This window comes from Ixodes scapularis, unplaced genomic scaffold (assembly GCF_016920785.2).
Source record: "Ixodes scapularis isolate PalLabHiFi unplaced genomic scaffold, ASM1692078v2 PGA_scaffold2__306_contigs__length_199485367, whole genome shotgun sequence".
Lineage (NCBI taxonomy): Eukaryota > Metazoa > Arthropoda > Arachnida > Ixodida > Ixodidae > Ixodes > Ixodes scapularis.
Window position 1 is genome coordinate 39,727,682 of NW_024609857.1, and position 25,593 is coordinate 39,753,274.

The window sequence follows — 25,593 nt, forward strand, 5'->3', positions numbered from 1 at the left end:
TTTAGATCGAACTTTTTCTTTTTTTTTTTTTTATAACGAACTTCGTTACAAAGCGCTGTTTTGGCGCACAGCATGTGAGTTGTCGACAGAAAGTCCAGCGTATGGGTTGGTTGTAACCCCTATACATTTGTTTTCGCTCACTTACCTCGGCTCGCTTCAAGTTGCGGCTTCACTCTCAGCATCGAGCGAGCACTGCACAAACATCAAGGTCGAGAAGTCGCTGCATCCTTCTACCACAGGCGCCTCAGAAAAGGCGGGGAGCGAGAAGGCAGTTGATGCGCTTCTATGTCTGCCCCCCCCCCCCCCCCCCCTTCCCCCCTACACGGACCTAAACTCCCTCCTTAATTAGCTACTCGACCGCGGCCCGAATTTCCCCCGTGGCTGCGTAGTTCCCGTTTTCCCCAAGACGCAGGTGCAGCCCAGCGTTCCCGCCGCTCTCGAGGTTTCCGCTGTTTGCACACGTACAAACCCATTTTAGTCCTTGCTTATTGTCAAATTTTGTTTCTCGTTGTGTTTTTTCGCTAGTAATCCAACTATGCGTTTTTACGTATATGAAAAATAAACCCATAAATCGGCGTGTTCAATAAAAGCGCGTCTTTTTTCGTAGCTTGAGCTCCAATTACCAGAATTATGTTGTATAACATATCCCCAACATAATCACACTTCGGGTGGTTCACTCCTTTGAAACCGGATGCCTTCGCACTAACCGGATTGCATAGCAGTGTTTAATTCCATCTGGGCCAAAGGGACACTACGAGCGATCCGAGTTAATGAAGCGAGTACCACGTGACATTCGGATACGTCTTAACGATATACGTTGCAGCCAAGGACACGTGACTGGATCCTGGCTATTCATTGGTTCGAATGGCTCGCAGCGTTAACAGCGATCAACTTCGCCAAGAAACATAGTATAGTTCTTCCGCGATGCTAGGCGCTTTAATCGAGCCCGGGTCGCCATCCTCGATTGGCTTTCAAAGGGCAGGCTCGGACCTCGAGTATTCCCCAGCGGAAGGTTCGATTACCACCGCTCTGTCGGACGATTTCTCTCTTGTCCAATGCTCACACCCTAAGCTCTCTCTCTCTCTCTCTCACTCTGCCTACTCTATTCCTTTCTTATCTACAGCTCAAACGGAGATGGAGTTGTCGCCAGCCTAGATAGAAATTCCAACATGGTTCGGTGGACGAGTGGGTTGTGGTAACGTACACAGTGCGACACTATTCGTGTGAACAAGCGGTGAATGCTGTCTTCAGTTCTTTCTGTAAGAACGGAAAGGTTGTCATCAAAACTATACTGCGGTGCTAAAAGGTGTTTCCTTTTTTCTAAGGCGCTAATTTAAACCTTAAAATTTGAAGTTTTTCTTTTTTCTAGCCTTTTCCGCAACTCAACGTGATGAAAACTAGCGGCGATCCAATTTATTGCTGTGGACTTCCAACAGACCGCTGGTGAGAATAAATAACTTGTTTTGGAAGGATTTTTTTTTCTATTCTTTTAGCGCGATGTGGAACAACGAGCGCCTCCACGAATTTTCGCCACCCAATGGCTGCCCCCGTTCTGGAGTTTTGAAAGCAAGCAGCGATGCCTGCTCAATTAGCGTGTTCTGTGGAGCATTGGCTGACTCCAACCCTGATTTGGCGGCGCGAAACGGGACACTTGAGCAGCCTCTCGAAACCGGACTCTTGGGCGATGAACTGCGCCTGGCTTCGTCATCCACGCCATTCACTGTCAGGCACCCGACCGTGCCAACGTTAAAATACAAGCAGTTCTATATTTTTTTTCTTATTTTTTTTACGTTGGCGGCATTGTATCCTGAGGTACGGCGAGCCGGTGGGCTACTTATTGCAAACAAGTTTTGAAGCTTCCTTACAAAACAATCAATCTTTTTTTTTTTCTTTTTTTTTTCCCCTAATGCCAAGTTTTCACAGTATTAAGCGTCTAGCCAGGTTGGGGCAGAGCATCGGATCATCAAACAAGAGTTCGCCAGGTACACGAGAAAAGTAGACTGCACGAACCCTTAAAGCCTGCGTGAAACATGGTGCTCGCGGTGTTTTCTAACAATAAATGCTCCTGAGAATATTTAGATTATTAGAATTCTTTAACGGGCGTCAACGTTCAAAGATTGAGTGAGCCCAATGCGTGTAGGGCATAGAAGCTGCCGAGCCGACACACTTGAAATGCGAAGGGGCGAAAAATACGGTTTTGGCTCCCGTCTGATAAAGAATACAAAGGCACGAGTCTGCACGTTCGAAAAATATTTTGAAAAGTGTTTTGGCAGCACGCAAAGTTACGGTGGAGGAAGGGGTCGGCCCGCGCCCTCCAACCGTCCTCTACTGCAATCACTCGACCGCGTTGTCCCTGTGGGTTGATCGTCGTGGATTTATTCGACAAATTATGAAAATAGCGATGCAGCAAATGGCTCTCTCAGGCGCTTCGCAGAAAAGTAGACCCACTATTTTTCTTTTATGATGTTTTTGGATTTTGTCGACAGTGATAATCGCCGATATAGCTAATTAATAGCTTAATAAACGCAGCACGTACCGATTAGCTTGTTGATGCTCCTTGCTACGTCATTCGTCCTTCAGCCTTCTTGGTGACTAATGCCGAAGCATGATTGGCTGTAGACCGATTAGGATATGCCAGGGACAAACGAAAAAACGAAAAAGAAAACGATTTAAGCACAAACTTATAAAGCCAGGGTCACACTGCTCATTCATTATACAGAAGACTGTCTGCCAACCGTAAATAAAAGAAAAAGTCACCGCAATATCTGTGGTTCGAATGCCGCGAGCCAAGTTTTCTCCTCGAAGTCATTGCCATGTGGCATTCGAAGTACGAATCTCCCGGTGGCTCGCGTTCGAATCTGTATGCAGACTGTCTTTTGTATGATGTACAAGCAGTGTGACCCCGGCTTTAGGGTATCTGACTTACACTGACATTTTACTTAAAATTAAACCTAACGCGGTACCACGTCGAAGCACTCAATATTCTAAAGCCCGATTCACAAGGTACAATTTTACTTGCGATTGCTCATATGCGACGTCGCTCGTGCGGAAAAAAAAAAAATTAGGGTAAGCTGTGGTACCCGACGTTGTAGCTGCGAATACGCAAGACAAATCGTACCATGTGAAACAGGCTTACGAGAGGTCTGGATAGAAGCGGTGAAGCAGCACGCGATACCGCTAGCAACTGTCCGCACGTTATGACGTCAGTGTCACGTGAAGTCAGGACGTCTCAACTTTCCAGCTAAATTTAGCAGGAACGTTTCCCCACTCAATAGCGTAAACATTTCTTCGTTAAATTTGGCAGGAATTCATGACCTAGTGGTGCCAACTGACATCACTGCGTCACGTGATGTCATGGCGTTATGTGACGTCAGTGTCGCGCATGAACGCCGTCCGCTAAGTGGGACGCAAGTCCACTAAATTTAAACATGGCAGTGCAACTGCTCAGCCAAAGGCGCAGCCTCTCGGCGATCGCCGCAGCTCACTTGCAAAACGCTAAAAAAAAAAAAACTAGTTTTTACAGTTTGCAGTGCACACGCCTGATCCTAAAACGGAGTTCGCTAACTCGCGGGCTTTCGACCGGCGCTCCTCGAGAGAGACAGTCCAGGGTTGAAGCGACGACGTGCGCGCGCGGTCTGTCTCGTCGAAGTCGCTAAAAGAGGTCCTTGTTCGCCGTCGGGAAGGACGCTTTTGGCGGCGCTCTGGTTTGCGCTAATGATGGCTCCGAAAGAAGAGACAGAGGCGCCTTTGCGGCCCTCCAGCGCCCCGGGCGTGCTGCGATGGAACTGAACGAAGAACCGCCGTTGTTTGTTGTTGTTGCTTTTTCTTCCTTCCGCGGCGAATGTGTCGTGCGAGGATCTTGTTGAACTTGTCTTCCGCGTCTGTCGGTGGGCCCGGAGGAAGACGCACTCCAGACAAGAGAAAGCCTCTCGTGCTTTTCCGCCATCGAGAACTTGCAAGTTCATCCGATGTCTCTTTTGCTTAGTTTCTCGTGTTCTCCTTTCTTCCGACTTGATTTTGTAGTTCCTTTTCTTATGTTTAAAAGTTCGTAGTCTTCTCAGCGAGCGAAGAAACACAAAGTTGAGCATATATTACAGTGCGTGGGTTGTTTGCAAGCGTTCTCTCGTTTCGTATCTCTTCGTGAAGTTGCGTTCTGTGGTTTTCGGAGGCGAAGCACTGGTTAGCTGCATCTGCTGCGCGCAATGAGATTGCTTCGCAAGCAGTTCGCTCAGTGAATTGCGGGACTGCACGCATACTTCTTCTCGCCTTACGGCTGTTCACTCTCCAACACTGAAGGCGCAATTTCATAGCTTTCTTTTAATGGGTGCTCCCAGTGCGCAAGCTTTCGCGTTACTAGGATTTATTTGGTAGCTGCACACCAGCTTGCCGCGTCAACCTTCAGCGCAGTCAGAGTTAAATTCGGAGACGAAGGGTGTATGAGCGTACGAAGGGTCTCTGTAACCATTCCCGTTGTTTGTTAGTTTGGTTGTCTCCGGGTTTAGGCGACTCGACTAAATTACTCTACAGTGCACACAGACTAGTGAAACTGACACTCGGAATTGGTGTTTGCCTACACATTTTTCGGATAGAGATACCCTCTATCCGAAAAATGTGTACCAAACGTTGCCAGCTGCGCCGCATGCTCTCGCGTTCTTTATAGCCACCGACAGCGTAAGAAATGAGAGGCGTTGCGTGTCCCCGGCATCAATAGACCCTGCAGCCGATGGGATGGCGGCATTCGCGAGATAGGAACGCCGGAGAGCAAATGGCCAAGCAGAAAGAGTGAACATAGTAAGCGACGAGCTCAAACCTCTGGGTATGACGTCCCATTTAGCGGATGATTTTTTGGTTTCTCTCGCTTCTGTTGATACGTTCAGATCTAAAGTTTGATAATCAAATTACCCGGACAAAAATATGCTAGAATTCACCTCTGTTTTCCTTTTCTTGCTTTTTTTTTTTTTCTTCAAAAACCTGTCTTTTTTTTTTTTTTTCAGCTGGCAGCGGCTATACCCTATATTGTTTTAGCGCTAGCCTATTTGACCACTCTGAAAAATAAAAAAAAATAAACGAGCATGTTGTCCAGTTTTCGAGCCAACTGTGTACGCACTGTCTACGCAGCCAAATGTGTGGGCATGACAACTTCGAACGCCATCGCTGACTCAGTCTCGCGATTTCTGTAATGTGTGTCCGTCGCGACTGGAAGTGACAATTCCCTCAAGGTCAAAAACGTGTCTAGTCTTACCTCCATACCCGCTTGGCGCCGGCAGCCACCGTGACGCGCGAACCGATGGCATGTTTCCCCATCTTGCGCCGCCGAGTTGTTCTATTACAGCGACAACTCCCACGCCGTGACAATGTTGATGACTCCGTTGTTTTTCTTATCTTGTTTCTTTCTCTTACTTCTCCCAGGTCCCCGCGGAGCGGAATCGAGTCGAGCACGACGACAGCTCCTTCGGTGAGTGCCGCATTCGCATAGGAAAACGCCTTGACCCCGATTCCAATCGTGTCCGAAAAGTGCCGCAACGGCGAAGCGCGGCTACCGTCGCCGTACACCCTTCGGCGATTGTTCTCACCTACGCAGAACCCCGTCTTCTGTCACCTCTGCCGGTTCGCCGGCGGCCGTTGGGTGGCCCAAGGTTGTGACCGCGCCGCTCAAAAGCCCGTTTCTGGCGGTCATTAACGTCAAAAGGGTCACGCTTCGATGCGTCCGCCAAGCGAACATGCCCCGCGGTAAACTTACCGCTGGCGAAGAGGCGTTTGCAATACGCGCTGCGCTGTTCGATCGCGACTCGCTGCAGTTCTATTGTAACCCAAGTCGTCCCATCTCCAAGTTTGCCGTAACAGTCGGTCGAGCGGGTAATGGAGGTAACTCTGGTGTTCATTCCTGGCCTAACGCTACGTTTCTTTCTTGCCCACCTTTTTTCTTTCTTTTTTCTCGCTGCAGCGGCCTAATGTATGCGCCGCTCAGAGGGAGCGCACGGCGGTCGCCAAGTGTCGTGCATTCTTCTCGCGGAGGGTTTTCTCAGGGTCAGATTGGAAATTTTCCAGGCCCGTCGAGAATCTGCGTGTATGCGTATTATACTCTCCGCATAATGCCTGTTTGTGAAAAGGCCGTTGTGTGTGTTCACGTGGGCGGTCCGGGGCTATGAGCAGTTCCGGATTTGGCAACGCGACCCGGGGGGGGGGGGGATGAAGCTAATTGCAGGGCACGCTCGCGGAGCGCTGGAAATTGATGAAGGCGCTCTGTGTGTGGACACGCTTGTCCTTGCCGGCGAGGACGCGCCGAGAATCCCGCCGGCCAATTGTCGCGACTGGCGCTTCGGTCGAGGATGAGAAGTAGGAAGAGAGGGGATAAATGTTTAGTCTGTAGTGTACCCATGGCCCAAAACCGGCGGCGTATATTGATTCAGGAACACCAGCGAAGTAACTGGCTGGGTAAAGTTACACTTCCGGCTTGTGAAGTTAGAATGTTTATTGTATAGGAGGAAACCAAGAGTGCAATTTCCATGGTAAGTATATGGGTTCTAAGGGGATCGGTGGCCGAGTGGGCTAGCACACACTAGAGTTCCTGTATAGGCTCCCTACGGGAGTCAGAGTTGCGCGTTCATCTCCGTAGCACCGTCTTTCCTGCACAGCATGTTGATCCCGCTCGTCACGTGACTGAATTCGGCGAATAGCGGCGCCGCGCGTTCGAGGCGCGCGGCGCGCTCAAAAGCAGGGGAACGTAAGCCGGGGCGCGTGCAACGTCCACTTTCCTGCACGGCACTTGATCCGGCTCCTCATGTGATCGGATCTCGGCGAATAGCGGCGCGGCGGCACGTGGAAAACAGACGCGCAACTCTGGCTCCCGTAGGGAGCTACAGGAACTCTAGCGCACACCAGCTCGGAGCACATGGAGTGAAATCTCGCACTGGGTAGAACCCAGGATCCTGGGTTCAATCCCCATTTTTTTCCGTTTCGATCTGGATGAGCATCGTACCGGCGTGCGATCGTGTATCACTACTGCATGATGCACGTTAAAGACCCGAGGCAAGCAGTTGTACTGCACTGGCTAAATTTCTCATCTGCAGCTGGGAGACTCGTCGCCCGTTGCGGCAGGCTGTTTCAGGCTGTATAAACATACACACACCCCAATTTATTTTTTTTATAATTTTATATGGGTTTTAGACGAGTCGTTGAGGCGTTGGTATGTCAACCCCCTCTAGGCCCTTTGTGCTTCGGCTGCGCGTGCACGGTCGAAGTTCACGACACGCCGAAGCATAATCGAAGGCAGGAACCTCGATCGCGCTGGAGGCGGGACAACTGATAACCCCTCCCTGCCGCTGTCATCCCGTCGGTGACTCTTGCGACTTTCTTCCTCTTCCCCACATATTGAACGGCCTTCAGCGTTCGATTTCTCCTACAGGTTTCACCTGGTTCAAAGGGGGGACACCGAATCGAAACCGTCATCTCCATATACGCCAATATATCATTTCGACCATTCCATTCGTAATCCACACTTTTCTTCTCTCATTGAACGCCGTCGCCCATACGGGCTTCAATTCTTCCGAAGCTCCAAACGGCGGGGCGAGGCAGAGCAGGCGGCAGCGAAGGGTCGCTTCTCTTGCGGGTCGATGCCTCGCGGCTTTCGTCGACAGCGGGGGTCTCCCCCCGGATTACGGTTATTATCGACGCCTGGTCCGAAACCCGAAATCGAATTTGCGTGCAGGAAACACGACGACGGACGGCGCGCCGTGAAGTGATACGTTGAGTGCGGCCGGCTGACAGCCGAGCTTGACGGCCGCTGCGTGCCCTTTCCGCGGCCGCGGACACGAACACGTCGGGTTCTTCCCTCAACGCCTTGACAGCTCCTGACGTTGTTATTTTATGATCTCTCTTTGTAAGTATGTGTTTTTGTCGTGAGCGTAGGTCGGCCAGCCTCATTTGCGATTGGACGCGTTGTTGGGGGTTTTGGTTTCATTTCGAGCGTTCCGGGAGCTGCCTGCAGTGATTCGCGAGAATTTGTGGCGTGATCGCCGCGGCGCTTTCCGGCCGGTTGGTTCCGGTGACTGAAAGCTGAGGACCGTGTCGATCGGGAGCGCGGCTTCGACGGGAACCTTCAGTCGCGAATGAGAAACCTTTGTTGTTAAGTTTTGACTCTGCTGTTATTCTTTCAGTTAGGAGGAGTTTACACGTTCCTTGCTTTCGTTCCGGCGTAACCAAGCAATGGGCGAAAGCTTCGGTCCCAGTGAGTCGTTCGGATTTCGGGACAAGGCACGTAATAACCACAACCACTGGAAGACAGTCATTGGGAGATTTGTCAGGTGTTGCACCGTTTAACTAATTGACTGGCGGGGACCGTAGCTTTCGCTCGTCACAAAGCTACTCTGAAACGGAATCCCCTGTTGGATCATCTGGTGTCTGATTTTCGTTGGGTTCTTGAATTCCGATACAGTATAAAAACAGAGTAGATTGATCTCTCTAAGCGTTCCACGCATACGTGACGCCGCCATAACTGCAGCTCACAGTGCAGGTGCCAGTGCACGAGACAGCTTATGTCGTCTCGTGCTGTGTTCGTGCAGACCAAGCGAAGGGAAGGGGTTGTCGAGCTTGCAGAAAGGCTACAGTTCCCACAATGCATGCCGGCAGCGCATCGGTGGCACTACGAAACTACACTGCTGGTACGATAGGTTTATAAAACTTCCCTTTTTTTTCTTGCTGTGATTAACACGTACAGATAGTTGTTGTTGCGGAATATAACAAATTAAAAAAAAAAAACAAAAAAACATTTGATTAAGAAAGCATTGGCCGGCAACAAATTAAACGTCTACAATCTTGGACATGGGCTTAATGTTTTTCGGCGTCTCGAACGCCGAGTCTGCTATATTTATAATCACCAAACGAACCTCATATGGTTTCCCCGAAGTACAGTCAAATTTTTGTGCTCACGTACCATGTTTCTTTTTTTACGCATCAATTTTACTCACCTTACAACTACTACCAACCGGCACTTCGGGGATCATGAGTTATATACGCCACTGCCGATGTGGTAATAGGGGATATTAGCAGGTATTAGTATGATGTACGCAAAGGAATAGAGTTGTCGCCACTGCGCAAGCGCCGATCCCATACCACGTTTTTGGATTGTCGGATGACAATGACGCTAGTTCGTCGCGCACGCTTTTGCGGATTTTATTATAGATGTTACTATTTCGATCGTTTTTACACTCCGCAAACTATGTCCAATCACGACACCGCGCATGCGCAAAAGGCGCCGGCGGAGTACCGGGTATCCGTATCGCAAATGCCGAAAGCGATGCACCGAAACTCCGTAGTACTTTTGGCGCGTTTCCACATTTACTACCCCAGGTTAGCAGCCATACGTCGCAGGCGTCGCTGGAGTGCCGATCGAGTTTAACTAGGTTCGCACCCTTATCTCGACACAAACCGACACCTCACCACAGTCGCGACGTGAAGTTTAGACAGGACTAAACTTTCGTGGCGTGTAACCGTCGAAACTACCTCGACTCTTTTGAAAACAAAATTCTGGCAAGTCGGAGTAGTGGTGGGAGAATTCGCGCAATCGTCTGATTGCTGCAAACCTTGCGTGGACGTGCTGCGTTTCTCCCGCCACTCCGAGGAGGTGCGCGCGAGCAGGCGTGCCGCGCGGCAGGACTGCTTCTCTCACAAAGTCGTTAATCACCGGGGCGGGGAAGTTGTCATTTCCGTTTTTAATTTCGGCCGTCCCGCCTGCTGCTTCCCCCGCCGTGCTGCTGACGCACCTGCCTCGGCTTCCCCCAACCCCTTCGCTGAATTCCCCGACGCCAGCATTTCGCGCCCGCATACGGTTTCCAATGCGACGTGAAGTGGAAGACAAAAATAAAAGCGCCAATATAATCCAGAGACGATTTTATGCGGGGGCAGCAACTCGACGCGAGGACGTCTGAGTAGAGTCCCGCTTAGCCAGCCAGGCACCCCCCTTTGATATCAGCCAGTTGTCTAGTATGCGTATTTTTTATATAAATTGTTTTCTGCATGTAAATGTGACGCGGGCAACGTCTTATTTGGTCGTGTGTGAATCGTCATTCCCACAGTGTGCTCTGATTAAGTATGGCTAGGGCAGCATAACCGCCAACTAATGAAAACAGTCTGAAGGAATCACTCGTTTCCTCCACGGGTACACATATATGTGGTGGGGAACTCTACCGACCTCATATGACCTTAGCCATGCTCTCCCGATTGCGTTTTTAAAGCAATTACTCAATTCACTGTGCGTAAGCAAAATGTGTGTTTTTTATCCGGTAATTTGACACGTAGGTTTTACATATACAACCTCTGAGAATCTCGTGTATTTTCATGGGACTTGTATTATCCCAATCGAACTTAGCTAGAGACAATCTTCAATTTTCTCTTGTCCTCTATTTTTTTTTTTCATTCCTTTTATTCGCTATTTTGGTTTAGTGAGTACATGCTCCGGCAAAATCACATTTCATCTTTTTACATATTAAAATTTGCCTTCGCGTTCGACCTACTGCAGCATCCCGAACAAACGCCCTCCTTCCCAAAGATCGAGTACGTTTTCTTTTTATAATTATTCTTATTAATAACCGATCGTGTTGGTGTACGTTCCGTATTCACACGAAATAATAAAATGATAGGACGGAGCACACATGACATATTTCAACTAGCAACAAATCATTCTTGTTCGTTGTTAGTTCAAAGATATCGTGTTATGGTGCTCTCTCCTATCCGTTAATTATTTTGTGTGTACAAGTATTTCTTTTTTTTCTTTTTTTTAGTTTGACCGCGAGTGGGCGTTAATTCCAAACGTTCCACTATGGTTCGCGTATGAACGAGTCTGTATGTACTCTTGTCCAATCTTATAGACGCTTTCAGCGAGTCAGTTACTCGAGCTGCCACCAGTCGGCGCGCCCTTCGCGCGCTTTCCGGGCCGCCATAGCCGACCTTCAGTTTCTCGCCGCTGCTCCGCTGGCTCCGCGTTGTGTGCTGCACAGGCCACTACCGGAGCTTCGTTTTCGTGTTCTTTTACGTTCCGCGTTGAAATCTTGTATTTTTTTTAGATCTTTTCGATATTTAGGGCTTTCATTTAATCATTTGATATTTATATTTCGACATAGCCCTTGTATTTTCTTATTTATAGAATGGAATCGGACAGCGAATGGGTCGACGATACAACATTATGACGCTTCAATGACCATGTAAGTTTATCCCATTCTTACGTTTTTGTAGCTAATAAAGGGCAGTCAACACATATTGCGACATATGTAAATTGCAACTGACGCAGTAAGGCTATCACAGTCGTGCTTCTCGCTGCATGTGTGCACTCGTTTCCGTAAAGCCGACCCGCATGTAAGCGATTTAGCGTACGACGCGACGAGCGACGGAGATTTCTCGCCGTCGCCCGTCCCATCGCTCGGTTTTGGGATTTCCGAGAAAACGTCGCTCACCGTCTTGGTCGCTTGCTCCGTCGCTTCCAGGCGGTTTGCCTCATCGCGCGACTGACTGAGCAACAGCGAAGCGGGTCGCCGTCGCTTATTTGGTCGCTCGCCAAATCGCTTACATGCGGTTTATACTCAATTAATTTCCATGCACACAGCATTGAACCATTGGCGCCTCGATATTAAGTATAAACCGCATGCAAGCGATTCGGCGAGCAACGAGACAAGCGACGGTGACCCGCTTCGCAGTCGCTCGGGCAGTCGCGCGACGAGGCAAACAGCATGGAAGTGACGGGAGCAAGCGACCAAGTCGGTGAGCGACGTTTTCTAGAAACCCAAAAAACCGAGCTATGCAACAGGCGACAGTGAGAAATCTTCGTCGCTGACTCTCGTCGTTGTCGCCGTCGCTCGTCTCGTCGCACGCCAAATCACTTACATGCGGGTCGCCTTTACGGAAACGAGCGCGCACATGCAGCGAGAAGCACAACTGAATTGCCTTACTGCGTCAGTTGAAATTTGCATATGTCGGAATGGTGTTGACTGCCCTTTATTAGCGCGAAAAAACGTTAGAATGGGATGAACTTAAATGGTCTTTGAAGCCATAATCTTGTATCGTCGATCCGTTCGCTGTCCGATTCCATTTCATAAATAAGAAAATACAAGAGCTATGTCGAAATATAGGTATCAAATGATTAAATGAAATCTCGAAATATCGAAAAGACCTAAAAAACACGATTTCAACGCGGACTGTAAAAGAATGCGAAAACAAAGCTCCGGCCGGTGCAGCACACCACGCGGAGGAATAGCGAGAAACTGAAGGGCGGCTATGGCGGCGGGGTCACGTGACGTCAAGATGGCGGCGCCCATGAAATGTTGCCTGAAAGGGTCTATACATCTTCAGCAGCACGCTCCTTCATTGAGAACAAACCGCGTATTCTGAAAACATTGTTGCTCGTCCATTTAATTTGATACCTTAACGTGACTTTTCCTCAACATGACGTGACGCGAGAAATAACGAGTCGACGCAACGTTTGCATCGCATATCGCGTAGTGTTTCGAGGACACCGTTCCGGTTCACGGAGATCGCTGTGAGGCAGCACCTATCAAAACAAACACTTTCCCCTCCCTTGGGCCAGAAACGAATTCTGCCGGCGGGGTTTTCATGGAGCAGCACTTTCATAGGCGTCGACTCGAGGAGACACCGACAGAGACGAATGGCGCATTTTTCGCTGTTTCGTTCCGGTCTGGCTTCCAACGGAGATCCGACTCCGCGGATGTGTGTGTGTGTGTGTGTGTGTGTGTGCGCGTGTGTGTTGTGGTGGGGGGTAATGTGTAGGGAGCACGACGAGAGGAATGCGCTTATTATGCGCGTTCTACCGTTTGTCGCTGGCAAGCAAGCACCCTCCGCCTCGCTGCGGCGTTATCGTTGTGCCCCGTTTTTCCGAGAGACTGCGAGACAAATGAGTGGACGCGCCACTTTTGCAGGCGACGATGCAGCCAGTCCCGCCCCTCAGTCTACGCTCGTTCATCCCTAAGCAGACTGTGCGGCGGAAGCCACGTTCTCCTCCGACCAGTCGTGCGCTCATCTCTCGCCACGTGACTACGCTCCTGGCCGTACCTGCGCGCGGAGAACGGAGTCGGACGATCAGAGGGAGGCGGTTGATCGGTCCGGCGAACGCGTAGTACCAACCGCAGTGTCAGCTTAGGCGCCAACCGAGCTGCCGCTGATCTCCAGACTCGAAAGCAAGTTTATTGTTGCCGTGTTTCGAAACGGAAGCGAGGGAGAGTCCTCTCGTGATTCTTTCGTTGTTTTCCTCGCTTTTTTTTCTTTTCTTTAATTTTATTTTTCGGATTTACTTTGATGCGCACGCACTTTCTCACTCGTCTATTCGGTGGCGACAGAGCGGGTGCGAAAGACCCCGGGTCCCGTCGTGCGTGTTGAGTTCAACCGATTTATTCGCTTTCTCTGAGTGGTGGGTTTGCTTTGCGCGAGTCGCCTTCTTTGTAATATTCCCGCGTCGTTTTTTTCTTCTTTACTTGACTTTAACGGCAACGCCAGGGCGTTGGCACTGATTCGGATCTGAATATTTACAGGAAACGGCTATATATGTATATATGTGGCCGGCAATAAAATTGCTTCACCGCGAAGGTTACCAGAAACCTTCTGTGTAGGTTTCTCATAACCTTAGCGGTGAGAAACCTCCTCATCGTGAAGGTTGAGAACTTTTTCTCATAATCTTCTGTGAAGGTTATGAGAAATCTGTGAGGGTTTTTCATATCCTTCGCAGAAGGTTATGAGAAAAAGTTAGGCGTACCGTTAAAACCACCTGTTCTGTTTCCGATAAAACTGTGCATACCGTGGACGAGGTTTAATGGTTGCAGCGAGATTTTATTGCGAGACTCCAGACGGTCTCGCTGCTTATATATCATAGGGAAGACAGTCTGCAGGCACTGTTATAGGCGTGTTTCTTCCTGGCTGTACGGTCCTATCAGATTGGTCATACCAAAACTGTCTCCAGAAAATGTTCGAAGCATACGCACGATTGAAACAAACATATTTTGGATGAAAATAATTCCTGGAGAAGGGGAACAAGGGGGACAATGGACAAACGTAAATCTCCAAACACAGCTAGGTGACTGGTGAGCGACCGAAAAAATCCGCCTGGTCCACGTATCGAACCCGGGACCTCTCCATTAGAAGTGGAGTGCTCTACCAACTCTACCAACCCGGACCAGGCGGATTTTTTCGGTCGCTCAACAGTCACCTAGCTGTGTTTGGAGATTTACGTTTGTCCTTTGTCCCCTTGTTCCCCTTCTCCAGGGATTATTTTCATCAATCTTGTCCAGGTCGCTTGCACCTTTGCATTTAATTGCATTATAATATTTTGGAGCATGATTGAGGCGGTTCCTCAGATAATTCTTTAACCATGTCTGCAAGCAAATGTTTCTGTGTAATGCCTGAGCGATGTGACTTCAAACGTTGCAGCACGATGTTCTTTTTTGTTTCTTCTTTTTCTTTTTTTGCAAGACCTGCACTAGCCCTGCCGCATAAGTTGTGGCCAAAGCAAACTAGTATAAAACTACGTTTATAAAACCCCAATCTGGAGCGCGATAAAGCGAGCGAGCCTATCACCCTCACGAAGGTCGTTCACTTACTTAGGCATGCCTATACGCGTTGTCGCGGCACACCTGGGGCATTCGTCGCGCGTCGTCGCCGTCCCAACTCCAAGACGTCGACCTCCCCAGTCCTCCAGCCACCTCGATCTCCTTTAGTTTCAGAACGGTAATGGAAGCGGCGGCACGCTGCCGTTTCGGTACCCCGCTCGCTCGCGTACTCGCTGTCCGTCCCCTCCGACAGCGCCGACGACGACGCTGGAGCGCGTGATCGCTCCATCAGCGCGTCGTCTGGACTTCGCCGTAATACCGCTGTGGCCGTGCAGTGGACCGTTGCAGAGGCACCATCCGCTTGTGCAGCGCGAAGGACAATCGTCTTTCTTCGAACAACGACGCTTGGCTCACTTTTTCTCCGTGCACGGAGGAAGAGGAGGCGGCGACCGTGCTCCTAACGGGCTACCGGTCTTGCAGGTTGCTGTTGTCGCGGTCTTCGGTCTGCTTCCTTCCGCGAGCCGGCTGCGCCGCGCGGATCACAGGATATATCGCTCTTTAAAATTGTTTTCTGACCTGAAGATTTTTTTTGTGTGTGTTTGTGCGCGCGACGCGTGTGGTTCTGGGCCGTCTCAAATGACTTTTCGGAGAGTCGTTGTTCCCTCCTTCCTCGCACGCTGCCGTCGCCGCCGTCGTCGTCCGAGCTTTGAGGCGTCTCTTTCTGCGAAGTATACATGGACGCTGACGGCTACTGCGGTGCGTGCTGGAGATTTTCATATTTTGGGAGGAAAAGTCGTTCACGTTTTTTCTGCTTAAAATATCGCTGGAGCTGTCGGGAGAGAGGAAGCTCACGACCGGTTTCGATACAGAAGGACGTTGCACCTGGGTGTGTTTGGGAAAGTCGCTACCGCGTTATGCACGTCACAGACCTCGGGTAGCTTGGCGTACTACAGTTTTCAATTTCATGTCTACAGTGGAGGCACAATGTCCTACGTTTTCGGGGGGTGGAGACAACCATGGAAGCATTCGTGCAGCCAGTTGGATCAAGCAGGCTGGAATACAAGCGGCCAGTTGGTGGCATCCTGATTGCTCGTAGTGACAGAATTGAGAAAAAACGGCGAAGATATAAAGTATGATGTGTAGACCCTGACACTGCGTGGAAAACTTGAAGGCAAAGAAGGGACAGAAAAAAGTTGACATAACAATTAAAACACACACACACACACAGACACGCACACGCACACACACACACGCACACATATACACACATACACGCACACACACACGCACACACACACACACACACACACACACACACACACACACACACACGAAAAACGCCGCTAATCCCCGTCGTCTCAACAGTTCACCGGTCTTCACTTCGAGCGCGCACATTTTCGCAATAAAGACTACACAGTAAGACCGTAACATGACCGATGTATATCTGCACGAAAGATGTGGACAACAACGCGTCGCAGCAAGAAAAACCGCGCGTCGCCAATTTTTTTTTTTTTTTTTCTTTTTTCCCGTGCTGGCGTTTTGATTCACTCCTATAGGATACAAGTTACCTCTTGGCGTACAATTTGCTTCAGCTCTGCCGTGGGTGTGCGTGCCTCCACGAGAAGAGAGCTTTGCTTATATATACGGACCGGCAACCCCCACGCGGCCGCCGAAAACATCTTCTCGAAAGGCAGCCGCGCCTTCCTGATTGATCGAGTGCGCGTTTAGTCTCGTCAAGCAGGGCAAAGAAGCAAGGCGGAAGCGGCTTCGAGCAAGCGGACGTCGAGCCATTGAGAAGCACGCGGCGGCGTCCCCGGCGATTCAGGCCACGCTGACGCGCGCCGGCGAAAAACGCCCTCCAGCGTCGTTAGCGTGTCCGCTCCCGTGTGTAGTACCTGCACTGTGAAAGGCCAGGTCGACGACGGCGTGGGGTGCTCCTTTGGTCCACGTTAGACTTGCAGCCATCCGTCTAACGCTACGCTGAACTGAGTGCAGTTCGTATTCCGCTTCCTTCTCGAGCGGACTGTGCGAATGAAGTTCTTGCGTGGAATGGGTGTATAAGGACGACCTTGAGGAGTTTCGATGAATTAGGTGTAAATGTCCGGCGGTGCAAAAAACAAGACCCTATTCTGGAATCTCCGCTAGGTTCTTGAATACTCGCCTCTCAAATATAAAGCAGAGAGAAAAAAAAGTAATATTTTTGCGTGTTTTAATTTTTGTGCGTGTAAGGCAAAAATCTTTCTGTACTGTGGTAGCAAATTGGGTTAGTTCGTAAACGTTGTACATTGTGGGAGGCGGCTACGTTCACCGAGTTGTGTGTTCATCCCCCTCACGCAGGAATGATCTCGTTTGCTCCCACCCTTTTCCATTCCAGCAAAACGAACGCTGGAGGGGAGGCGAGCTGCGCTCCAGCGTCCGCTCTGCCAAGTGGAAAGGAGTAGGAGCTTTCCCTAAACTCTTAATCTGTCACCTACCATACCTGAGTGTCTGCACAAAATTGATAAGCCGAATTTCCTTCACTCGTCATACTTGCTTTTAAACTGGTGTAAAAAAAAAGATTTTACTCCAGTGTTGTTTATAGGGTGAGTCCAGCTCACCAAAGATGCTTGCTAAACTTTGTACGTGCTTGCAACAAAAGCGTGCGCTAGAGTGCCTTCGTTGTAAAGCTAGTTTGGCTTCCTAACTGCGCCAAGTGGTGCGGGGAACTCGTAGTGTTTCTTTTTTATTTATTTTGCAGCCTGCTGCGTCCAAGGATAAATTCAGTAGTATCTATCCGCAACCATATTCTCTGAAAAGATCAGGTCGAATCACGTATATGCGAGCTTCTCGTGTGATGCGGAAACCTGTACATTCCCATGTTTGTGCCTGCCAAGGAGTATGACAGAAACGCAAATATGTCTCCAAACCAAGTAGCCCAGAAAAAAGAAAAAAAAGGGGGTATCTGCCGTCTTCGACTAGACATTTCACAATTTTTTCTCCTGCAAAGACAGACGTGAATGAACGATACATTTTCAATTTCAGTCCGCAGGTGGGCGTGCGCATCAGACGACGCGCAGTCCACAGTTTGCGTTCCCACTGTAACGTTACTTTAAAATGGACAGGTTCGCCACCGTCTTCGCCCGGCGTCCAAATAGATCACGACTCCTGTCCATGCCTCTTTTAAAATTTTGTCTCCCTGCGAGCTCAACCTTTTTTTTTTTTTGGCCGATATGGGGCGAGTGGAAGAACTCGGCCGAGAAACGAATGCCCAAACGCATTCCTACCTGACGCTGTGATAAAAAAACAAAAAAAAACACACACACACACACACACAAGAAAACAATAAAAAAAAAACACTAGCTGGCAGCGGTGGCGCGATTGAGCTGCGCTTTCAGACGTCCCGACAGCTCGTGAGCTTTAGTTTGACCCGGAGGTATTGGACGACCGGCGGGCTGGCTGGCGTGGCAGGTGTCTCGACCACCGTCTTCAATCTCGGGGAGGAAATATGTTTTTTTTTAGGGTGAAGAAGGGAAACGAAAGAAGTCAGGGAGAGAAAGAGAATATCTGCGAGTGCGAACTCGTATGAGCACACTGGTTTCGTCTTTTTTATATGTGTTTTTTCTTATTGTTTTTGGGTGCCAAGAAGAGCACCCGAAAACAACTGTTCAGAAAACTACATACATTTGGAATACGTGGATAGCATTGGCTCTCATAAAAAAGGAATATCTTCAAAATCGATTGCTATTTGTTAAAATGAATAACCTTGTCTCAAGTACATTGGAAATAAATTGCTGTGTCCCACAAGTTTCGATATTAGGTCCCCTTCTGTTTCTTCTCTTTAAAAACGATATTACAGCCATCCTGGGATCTTGTAAGCTTATGTATGCGGATGACACCCCTGTATTCTTCGCAGCCTCATCCAAAACCCAGTTAGAACTCATGACAAATCGCTATCTTGCCGACCTAGCTACATGGCTTCAAGCGAACAAGTTAAAATTAAATACCCCCCTCCACCTCAGCCCCCGCAAAAAAAAAAACAAAAAAAAAAAAAACGAGGTAGATACTATTTGAACCTAAAAACAAACGCGACAGTACCAACACATCATCGCAACCCCTGCGAAGAAGCGGACGAACTTTCACTCTGCATAGCAACAAGTTCGGAAACAACGGCCTATCTTTCTGTGTCCTGAGCCGAGCCCGAAACGCCTAATCTTGCAAACTGTTTGTTTGTTTGTTTTGCATTTTTTGTTTGCTGACAGGTGCTACCGTGGTTTATGTTTTGACGCCTTTGCATAGGGGCATTTTCCGGAAGTAAAATAAAAATAAAAAAGTTAAACAAAAAACTTTCAATTTTTTTTTCGTGTTTTTTTGGTATGAACGCACGCTGCCCATTTTCCTGGATTGTTCACGCTGTAGTTTTGTTGCTGATTCATTTGTCTTTAATATAAGATGTCTGACATAATAAATTAAATTAGTTCCGACATTTCACAACTTGGAGCGTGTTGGTGAAGTTTCAAGGTTAAAGGAAAGCAAGATGAACGGCAAAAAGGACGGGGACAGGAGTAAACATCCCCGGCCTTTTTGCCCTTCAGGCTGGTTCAATGTTTGTTTATTCAAATAACATGCATCAGACAGTTGTCTAGGGGGCCGTCACAAAAGGCAACTAAATGCGTGGCAAAGCGTCGATCCCCCACCCCTTGTTGCTCTTCCTTATCCCCGTTGCGACAATATTTCTTCTGTTTTCAGCATGTGTCGCCGTGTCAAGTTTCCGCTTATTCCCCCTCCCCATCTTCGCTAAAGAAATGGAGGTAATAACATAAATTAAATGTACGTTCATACCATTCTAGAGCGAGCCCCTGTCAAACCGCCCAAAGAACGAAAGCAGTTTCTTCAGTATGTTTTGTAACAACTAAAGACAGAAATCTGCAACCTCTTAAAGGCTTATTCCCACGATGCATCTTTTCAACGCGCAACAGTTTAGCGAAACCAGAATTTCGCGAAATTAGCCTGTTCACAGGTAGAATTTAGCGCGCAAAAACTCGCGAGAATTTTTCCCAACCTTGTCTTCCGCACCGGGAATATCAAACGTTTCACATCAAAATAACATGAAGTACGCACAGTGTGATGAGACAGTCCGCTTTGTTAATAGCACCGGATAAACGTCGGATTGGGCTCACTCGGTTTACTCGGTCTGCCAAACCGGGGAAAAGCAGCGAACGTCAAAGAACAGGCAGATGATCTCGAAGCATTTCGGACATTTTTGCGCCGCTAAAAGATCACTTATATACCCATCATCAGCTCCATACGCAGTGCTTGCACTCGTCGCGACTGGAGGACTTTTCCGAGCCACCATTTGCACCGTGACTGCACCGATCCCTACAGCCCGTATCGTCCGAACGCACCGCTTTTCCCGGCCTGTCGTTCGCCGCCATGTTTTCTTTTTGGCATTCCCCACTTTGGCTCGGATACGGGATCGGCCAAAAATCAAGCTTCTCCAAAAGCTTGCCCCGCCTCAAAGGTCAGACATTATAGCGATGTCAAGCGGCCATTGGCAGCGTCTGCGTTTCTACTTTGGGGGATTGACAGGCCTCGGTGAGGTTTGAGCAAAATATTGCTCCAGAAGCGAGGGGCGCGCGCAACCTTTTTTTGGAGTCCCGCCACTTTTTCGGTCGCGTGTACAGGGGGCATCTGTCTCGCGAAACCTAGTTTCGCGTCACATGATTCGCCAACAAGATGCATCGTGTGAATGAACCTCAAGTTACTATTGCGGTAATAAGTAACATAGTGGATAGCTTATACTTCACGGGTCGAAATAATCTGTCTGTCGTAGACATCAATTAATCATCCAATGAATCATTCATATGATTTTTTTACAGGTTTCGAGTGGTTCATTGGTACAAATGGTGATATAGCACACACGTTGCCCGAAAAGGTACAGTGATGTCTTGTTAATACGGACAGCTATGTCCCCCCCCCCCCCCCCCCCCCAAAAAAAAAAAAAAAAAATCGACCGTAACACAAGTTGTCTATAATAACGAGACAAAAAAAAAAAGCGTGTATTTCCCCAGTTCATCCCAGAAAATGGTGTCTTTATAGCAAAGGTCCACATTAATGGGTTCCATATAAACGAGACATGACTGCACCAGCGGTAAACATCGGGCATGGGTCCAGCAACCCACATAAGCCCTATTTAATGCAATTCACTACTGAAACACCCCTAACCGATTTCAGAAATCTCGGAGAAAGTCTAATCGTATTTTCACTTTCCTTTCGTGGTCGTTAATAAGTTCCTTTTTCAAGGTAAATCACTTTGCTAACTTCCGGCGTGTTGTTGTAAGCACAGTTATGAATCTTTCTGCCTCGTGGCAAACATACAACAAAAAAGTCAAAATATAAGAAAGAACGGATTAGGCACAGAAAGTATATACTTCGCACCGGTGTCAGTTCATGAACGTCACAGAAAAGACCCCAGGCTGGTGGCCGTACTGCACTGACAAATGTCCTGACCTGGGTCCCGCTGTCTTAAGCGCCATTTACATATTTGCAACTGAGTAGGACCGAGAAAGACAAGACCAGTTTTTCATCCTCTCGCGACGGCGTAGGACCTGCTCCGCTCCCAGCGCATCCTGTCCTAAGCCATCGCAAGAGGCTTACAAACAGGTCTTGTTTCTCTCGGTCCTACTCAGTTGCAAGTCTGTGGGCGGCGCTTTACATTCGCTACAACAAATTTCTTTTTTTTTTTCGAAAAATCTTCGGCGGGAAATCGTTATTACGCAATCATCAGTAATTGCGCTACTTTGTCTCATGAAAAAGAAAAAAAACAAAAAACAAGTCACATTGTACCCCAAATGTTGTCCCTTTACTCCAAGCGTAAAAGTAAAAAAAAAATAAAAAATAGCAATGTTTTTAATTGGTATTACGTAACTATAGAATGCATATTGAATGTCGTTATTCTGGGTATAAATATGGGAGTATTGTGTGCATCTCTGCTCGATATTATCGATCCCTGTGCCAGTATAATCTAACACGAAAACGGCTGGGCTTCTCAACAATTTAATGAAATTCTCTCCGGGCACGTGAACGACAGGGTGGCATGCGCCGCGTTCTTCGCGTATTGCCTGCAAATACACGTGTGTGTGTGTGCGCGCGCGTGTGTGTGTCTGTGTGTGTTTTGTCTTTTTTTTTTTACGCATCTCCCGCCGGTACGGTACGTGTGTACGTAAGTTTTGTACGCATGCATATGTTTTTTTTTTTTTTTTTTTTTTTTTTTTTTAGCGAAACTTCGCGGTGCAGCTTTCGACGCACTTCTGTTCTGTGTTTTTTTTTTTTTTTCTTGTTTTTGCTTTATTCAAGTTTTGGATTTTTCGTTCGAAGTTCTTTTGCCCTCTTCACCTTCCTATTCTCTTCTCTTCGTCGTCTTGTTTCTGTCTGGATTATAGTCGCGTTCGAGCCTTCTTTGTGTTGGAGCCCGAGTTTATATAACCCCGAATACAACCCACGCGTCCTAAACACAATATATATATATATATTTATTTTTTTGCGCACGTCTGTTTCCCGATACAAGTTTATATAAGGCGTTCTTTTGTTCGACGACCCCATCCACCGTGTAAAGAGAAAAACCACCCCCTCCACCCCTCCCCAACCCACACACAGACGAAAAAAAAAATGAAGAGAAAGAAAAACAAGTGTATAAACAGAAGACGTGACTGTTCTCGTTCCAAAAGAATTGAAAGGTGGGCGAACATTTTTGGCCAGCAAACATAACGCCCCAAAAATATTTACGCGAAATGATTAAAGCGCCGTTCACACATATGCAACCGAGTAAGACCGAGAGAGACCAGACCGGTTTTTAAGCCTCTTGCGACGTCTTTGGACCGGATGCGCTGCAGCGGAGCTGGGCCTAAGACGTCGCAAGAGGATTAAAAACCGGTCTGGTGTATCTCGGTCTTACTCGGTTGCATAGGTGTGAACGGCAATTTAAACGAAAAGTAAAATAAACGCACCTTAATTGAGGGTGAAGAGATCCCTCCGCGATGCTGTCTTCCACGGCGTGGTGGTCCGCGGAAAAGGCTACGGGCCATCGAGGCTAATCCAATGCCGTGTGAGTGCGGGACCTTCGGCGGACACGCAGTGACGTCACGTGCCTGAGCGCCGATAGTCACGTGGCCTTTCTACAGCGCTGGATTGGCTCCGTTGTCCCGTGTAGCGTCCGTTGCGGTCCACCGTAAGGCGAAACGGGCATTGTATACACCAACTCAACTCTCCTGCGTCACGCCGCGGTGGTGGCGCGCCGGACGCACTTCCGGTCTAGGGCGGTGGGCAGAAGTCGCCGTGCCAGACATGCATTCCTGAGTTCCTTTGGAAGAAACGAGACAAAAAACCTGCCTTTTTGTAAAAATACTGCGACGGGGGCTGTACCAAGAGAGTGTGGAAAGGTTTGAAGATCAGTTTTCATGTGTTTTTGCCCCCTCCGTTCGTCCAAGAACGTGGATAGTAGCCGTGAAAAGGGCAAGCCAGACGCTGTCGAACTACGATTGCGTGTGCGGGCAACACTTTGTGGTCGCCAGATGTATTTGCTTTGTTCCAACATGAACGAGAGAAAACCGCCAAGTTGTCCGAACCACCCGCGGGTTCAGTGCGTCTTCAAATTCACACGGCCGCCTGATCGTTCGAACTCTCGTCTGCTCTTTCAAACTTGTCTGCTTTTTGTCGTCTGCTCGTTCAAACAAAAGCGGCCCGTAGAACAAACTTTGACCCGGTGATCGCAATAAGAAGTAATTGCAGGCCTCAAAAGACTTGAGTAGGCTCGGTGTAAACAGTAGATACAAGATGTTGATCATTGGTACCGGTGGCCATCACCGACTTGTTACGCTTGGTCTGTTCCCGCTTCCGATTTTCAGTATCGACGTCGATCGTCGACCTACCTTCTACACTTTTGCAGCACGAGCGACGTCGCTACCTAAAATAGCTAGAAGAATCTCATCATGGTTTTGGCGTCCATTCTGCGGCGTTCATGCGAATGAATCGCTGCACGTCAAATTATTTACGGAATGTTTAGCGGCGTAACGAGCCTTGATAATTTCGCTCAGGCTATTAAAGTGGCAAGACATTGCGATGAGGACGTAGAATCGATAATTCCAACGCAAAAAAGAGTATGCAGACTCACACAGACGCCGACAACATGACATTCGAATGGTTTGTTGACGCGGGACGCGGTGCTTCTTGCCCGTACTCCATTACGCATGCGTTCGAATTGTCGTCTGCTCTTTCAAACTTGGCTGCATTTTGTCGTCAGCTCATTCAAACGACAGCGGCCCGTAAACCAAACGTTGACCCAGTAATTGCGATACGAACTAAGTGCAGGCCTCAAAACACTTTTGAAGTTTGGTTGGGGTAAGTGCTAAGTGTAAACAGATACAAGAAGATGTTGATCATTATTGTTACGAGTGGCCATCACCGATTTGTAATGCCCGATTCTACTTGCGGTTTTCAGTATCGACGTCCACCATCTCAGATACGGTCCACGCTTTTGCAGTCCGAGCAACGTCGCGTCTGAAAACAGCGAGCAGAATCTCATAGTGGGAGTCAGGCTTTAGCGCCCATTCTGCGGCGTCCACGTGAAATGAATCGCCGCGCGTCACATTATTTACGCAAAGTTTTGCCTCGTTAGTTTTGCTGAAGCCGCTCAAGTAGTCAGACATTGTTATCAGGACGTAGAATCAACAATTCCAACGCGAAAAAGAGCACGGGGACTCTCACCGACGCCGACAACAACGCAATTCAATGGTTTGTTTATGAGCGACGGCGGGCTTCTTGCCCACCATCCACCGCGCATGCGCGGCGCCGGTGGCGTCCGCTAGGGGCGCTCCGGTTTGTTTGTAAACATGAGTTGGTGTATAGTCTGCTGCATCTGTTCTTCGACGGAAGGAGCCGGGCCCCCATCAACATGTATCAGTATACAACGGAGCGCAGAAGAGGCTGCGGGTCGTCATAGCCGATCCAGCTCTGTGATGAGTGTGGCCACGTCGTGACACCTTACCATGAACGCGCGAAGTCACTGGGCACGATTCCTAGTCCCTTTCTGAACGCTCTCGAATGCCAAACGCCATCGTTCAGCGTTCAAACTCGTTCGTGCGGTGGGCAGAGACGAGGGAATCTAGCTTCGCCTCTACTCTACCCACTAATCGTTCCAACCAGAGGTCGGATGTGTCCTCCCCCCCCCTCCGTGCTCTCGTTTCCTCCTCTCCCTCAACTTCTGCCCGTATAGGGACAGAACCGTTTCATCTCGGCCTTATCGGGCCCCCATCTTGTTTAGTACTTTTGAGTCCGTTTTTTTTTTCTTTTCTTTTTGTTTCGCCAGTAATTCAGTCTACCGAACATTCGGTGTTCGCAATGATTATCGACCACCTATCGACCACTAGTATCGGTTCAGTATTTCCTCTTTCGCGCATGTCCTATTCTAGAGTATATTTCGTTCAGTATTTTATTATTGTTTCGTGTCGGATTTTGCATCTTGTTGTTTGCTTTGAACGTCGGTACTTCAGTGTGAATCCGAGTTCTTCGTTCCATCAAGGAAACATTTAATTTATGTGACGGGCAACTATACGTGTTTTACTGTCGACGAGAAGTATTCTGGCTATGCACTGTTTTATTATTTCTTTAGGAGCTTCATCTTTGATCTTAGTCACTGTGTTCCTTCCATCTGCAAATAGGGGCTTGAGAAAGTCTGATTGCAGCACTCTTAATCTAGGCCTGCATCAAACGCGATAAATATTTAAAAACAATACTTTCAAGCTATTTTTAAGTTTGACTTTCTCTCACGAACTTGTCACCTGAGGCTTTCTCACCCCTTTCTCATATGACTTTTTAAACCAAGTTTTATTCGATCTTTTCTTCCTTGACTGAGATTTTTTTAGCGCAGAAGATGCGTACAGGAGTCTGTTAAACTCACCGAAGCCCTCCTTGGCGAGGGTGAGTTTGTCCGGGTGTTGCCAATCTTCGCAGACAGGGGTGCTCCTCTCGTTAACTCGATCTCGCTTGCCTGTCGTTGGCTCTAGCCAAGGACCGATTC

At 48.5% G+C, this 25,593-nt stretch overlaps 1 protein-coding gene across 1 annotated transcript in view; it reads left to right on the forward strand.

Annotated features, from left to right (window-relative positions):
• The first annotated feature begins 5,406 nt into the window (after positions 1-5,406).
• The window catches only part of LOC121832994 (calcium-activated chloride channel regulator 1-like), a 340,038-nt gene continuing 319,851 nt past the window's right edge, over positions 5,407-25,593 (forward strand). The window contains exon 1 of the mRNA XM_042291349.1: positions 5,407-5,455. The gene's annotated coding sequence lies outside the window, so the exon portion shown is untranslated. The remainder of the gene's footprint in view (positions 5,456-25,593) is intronic.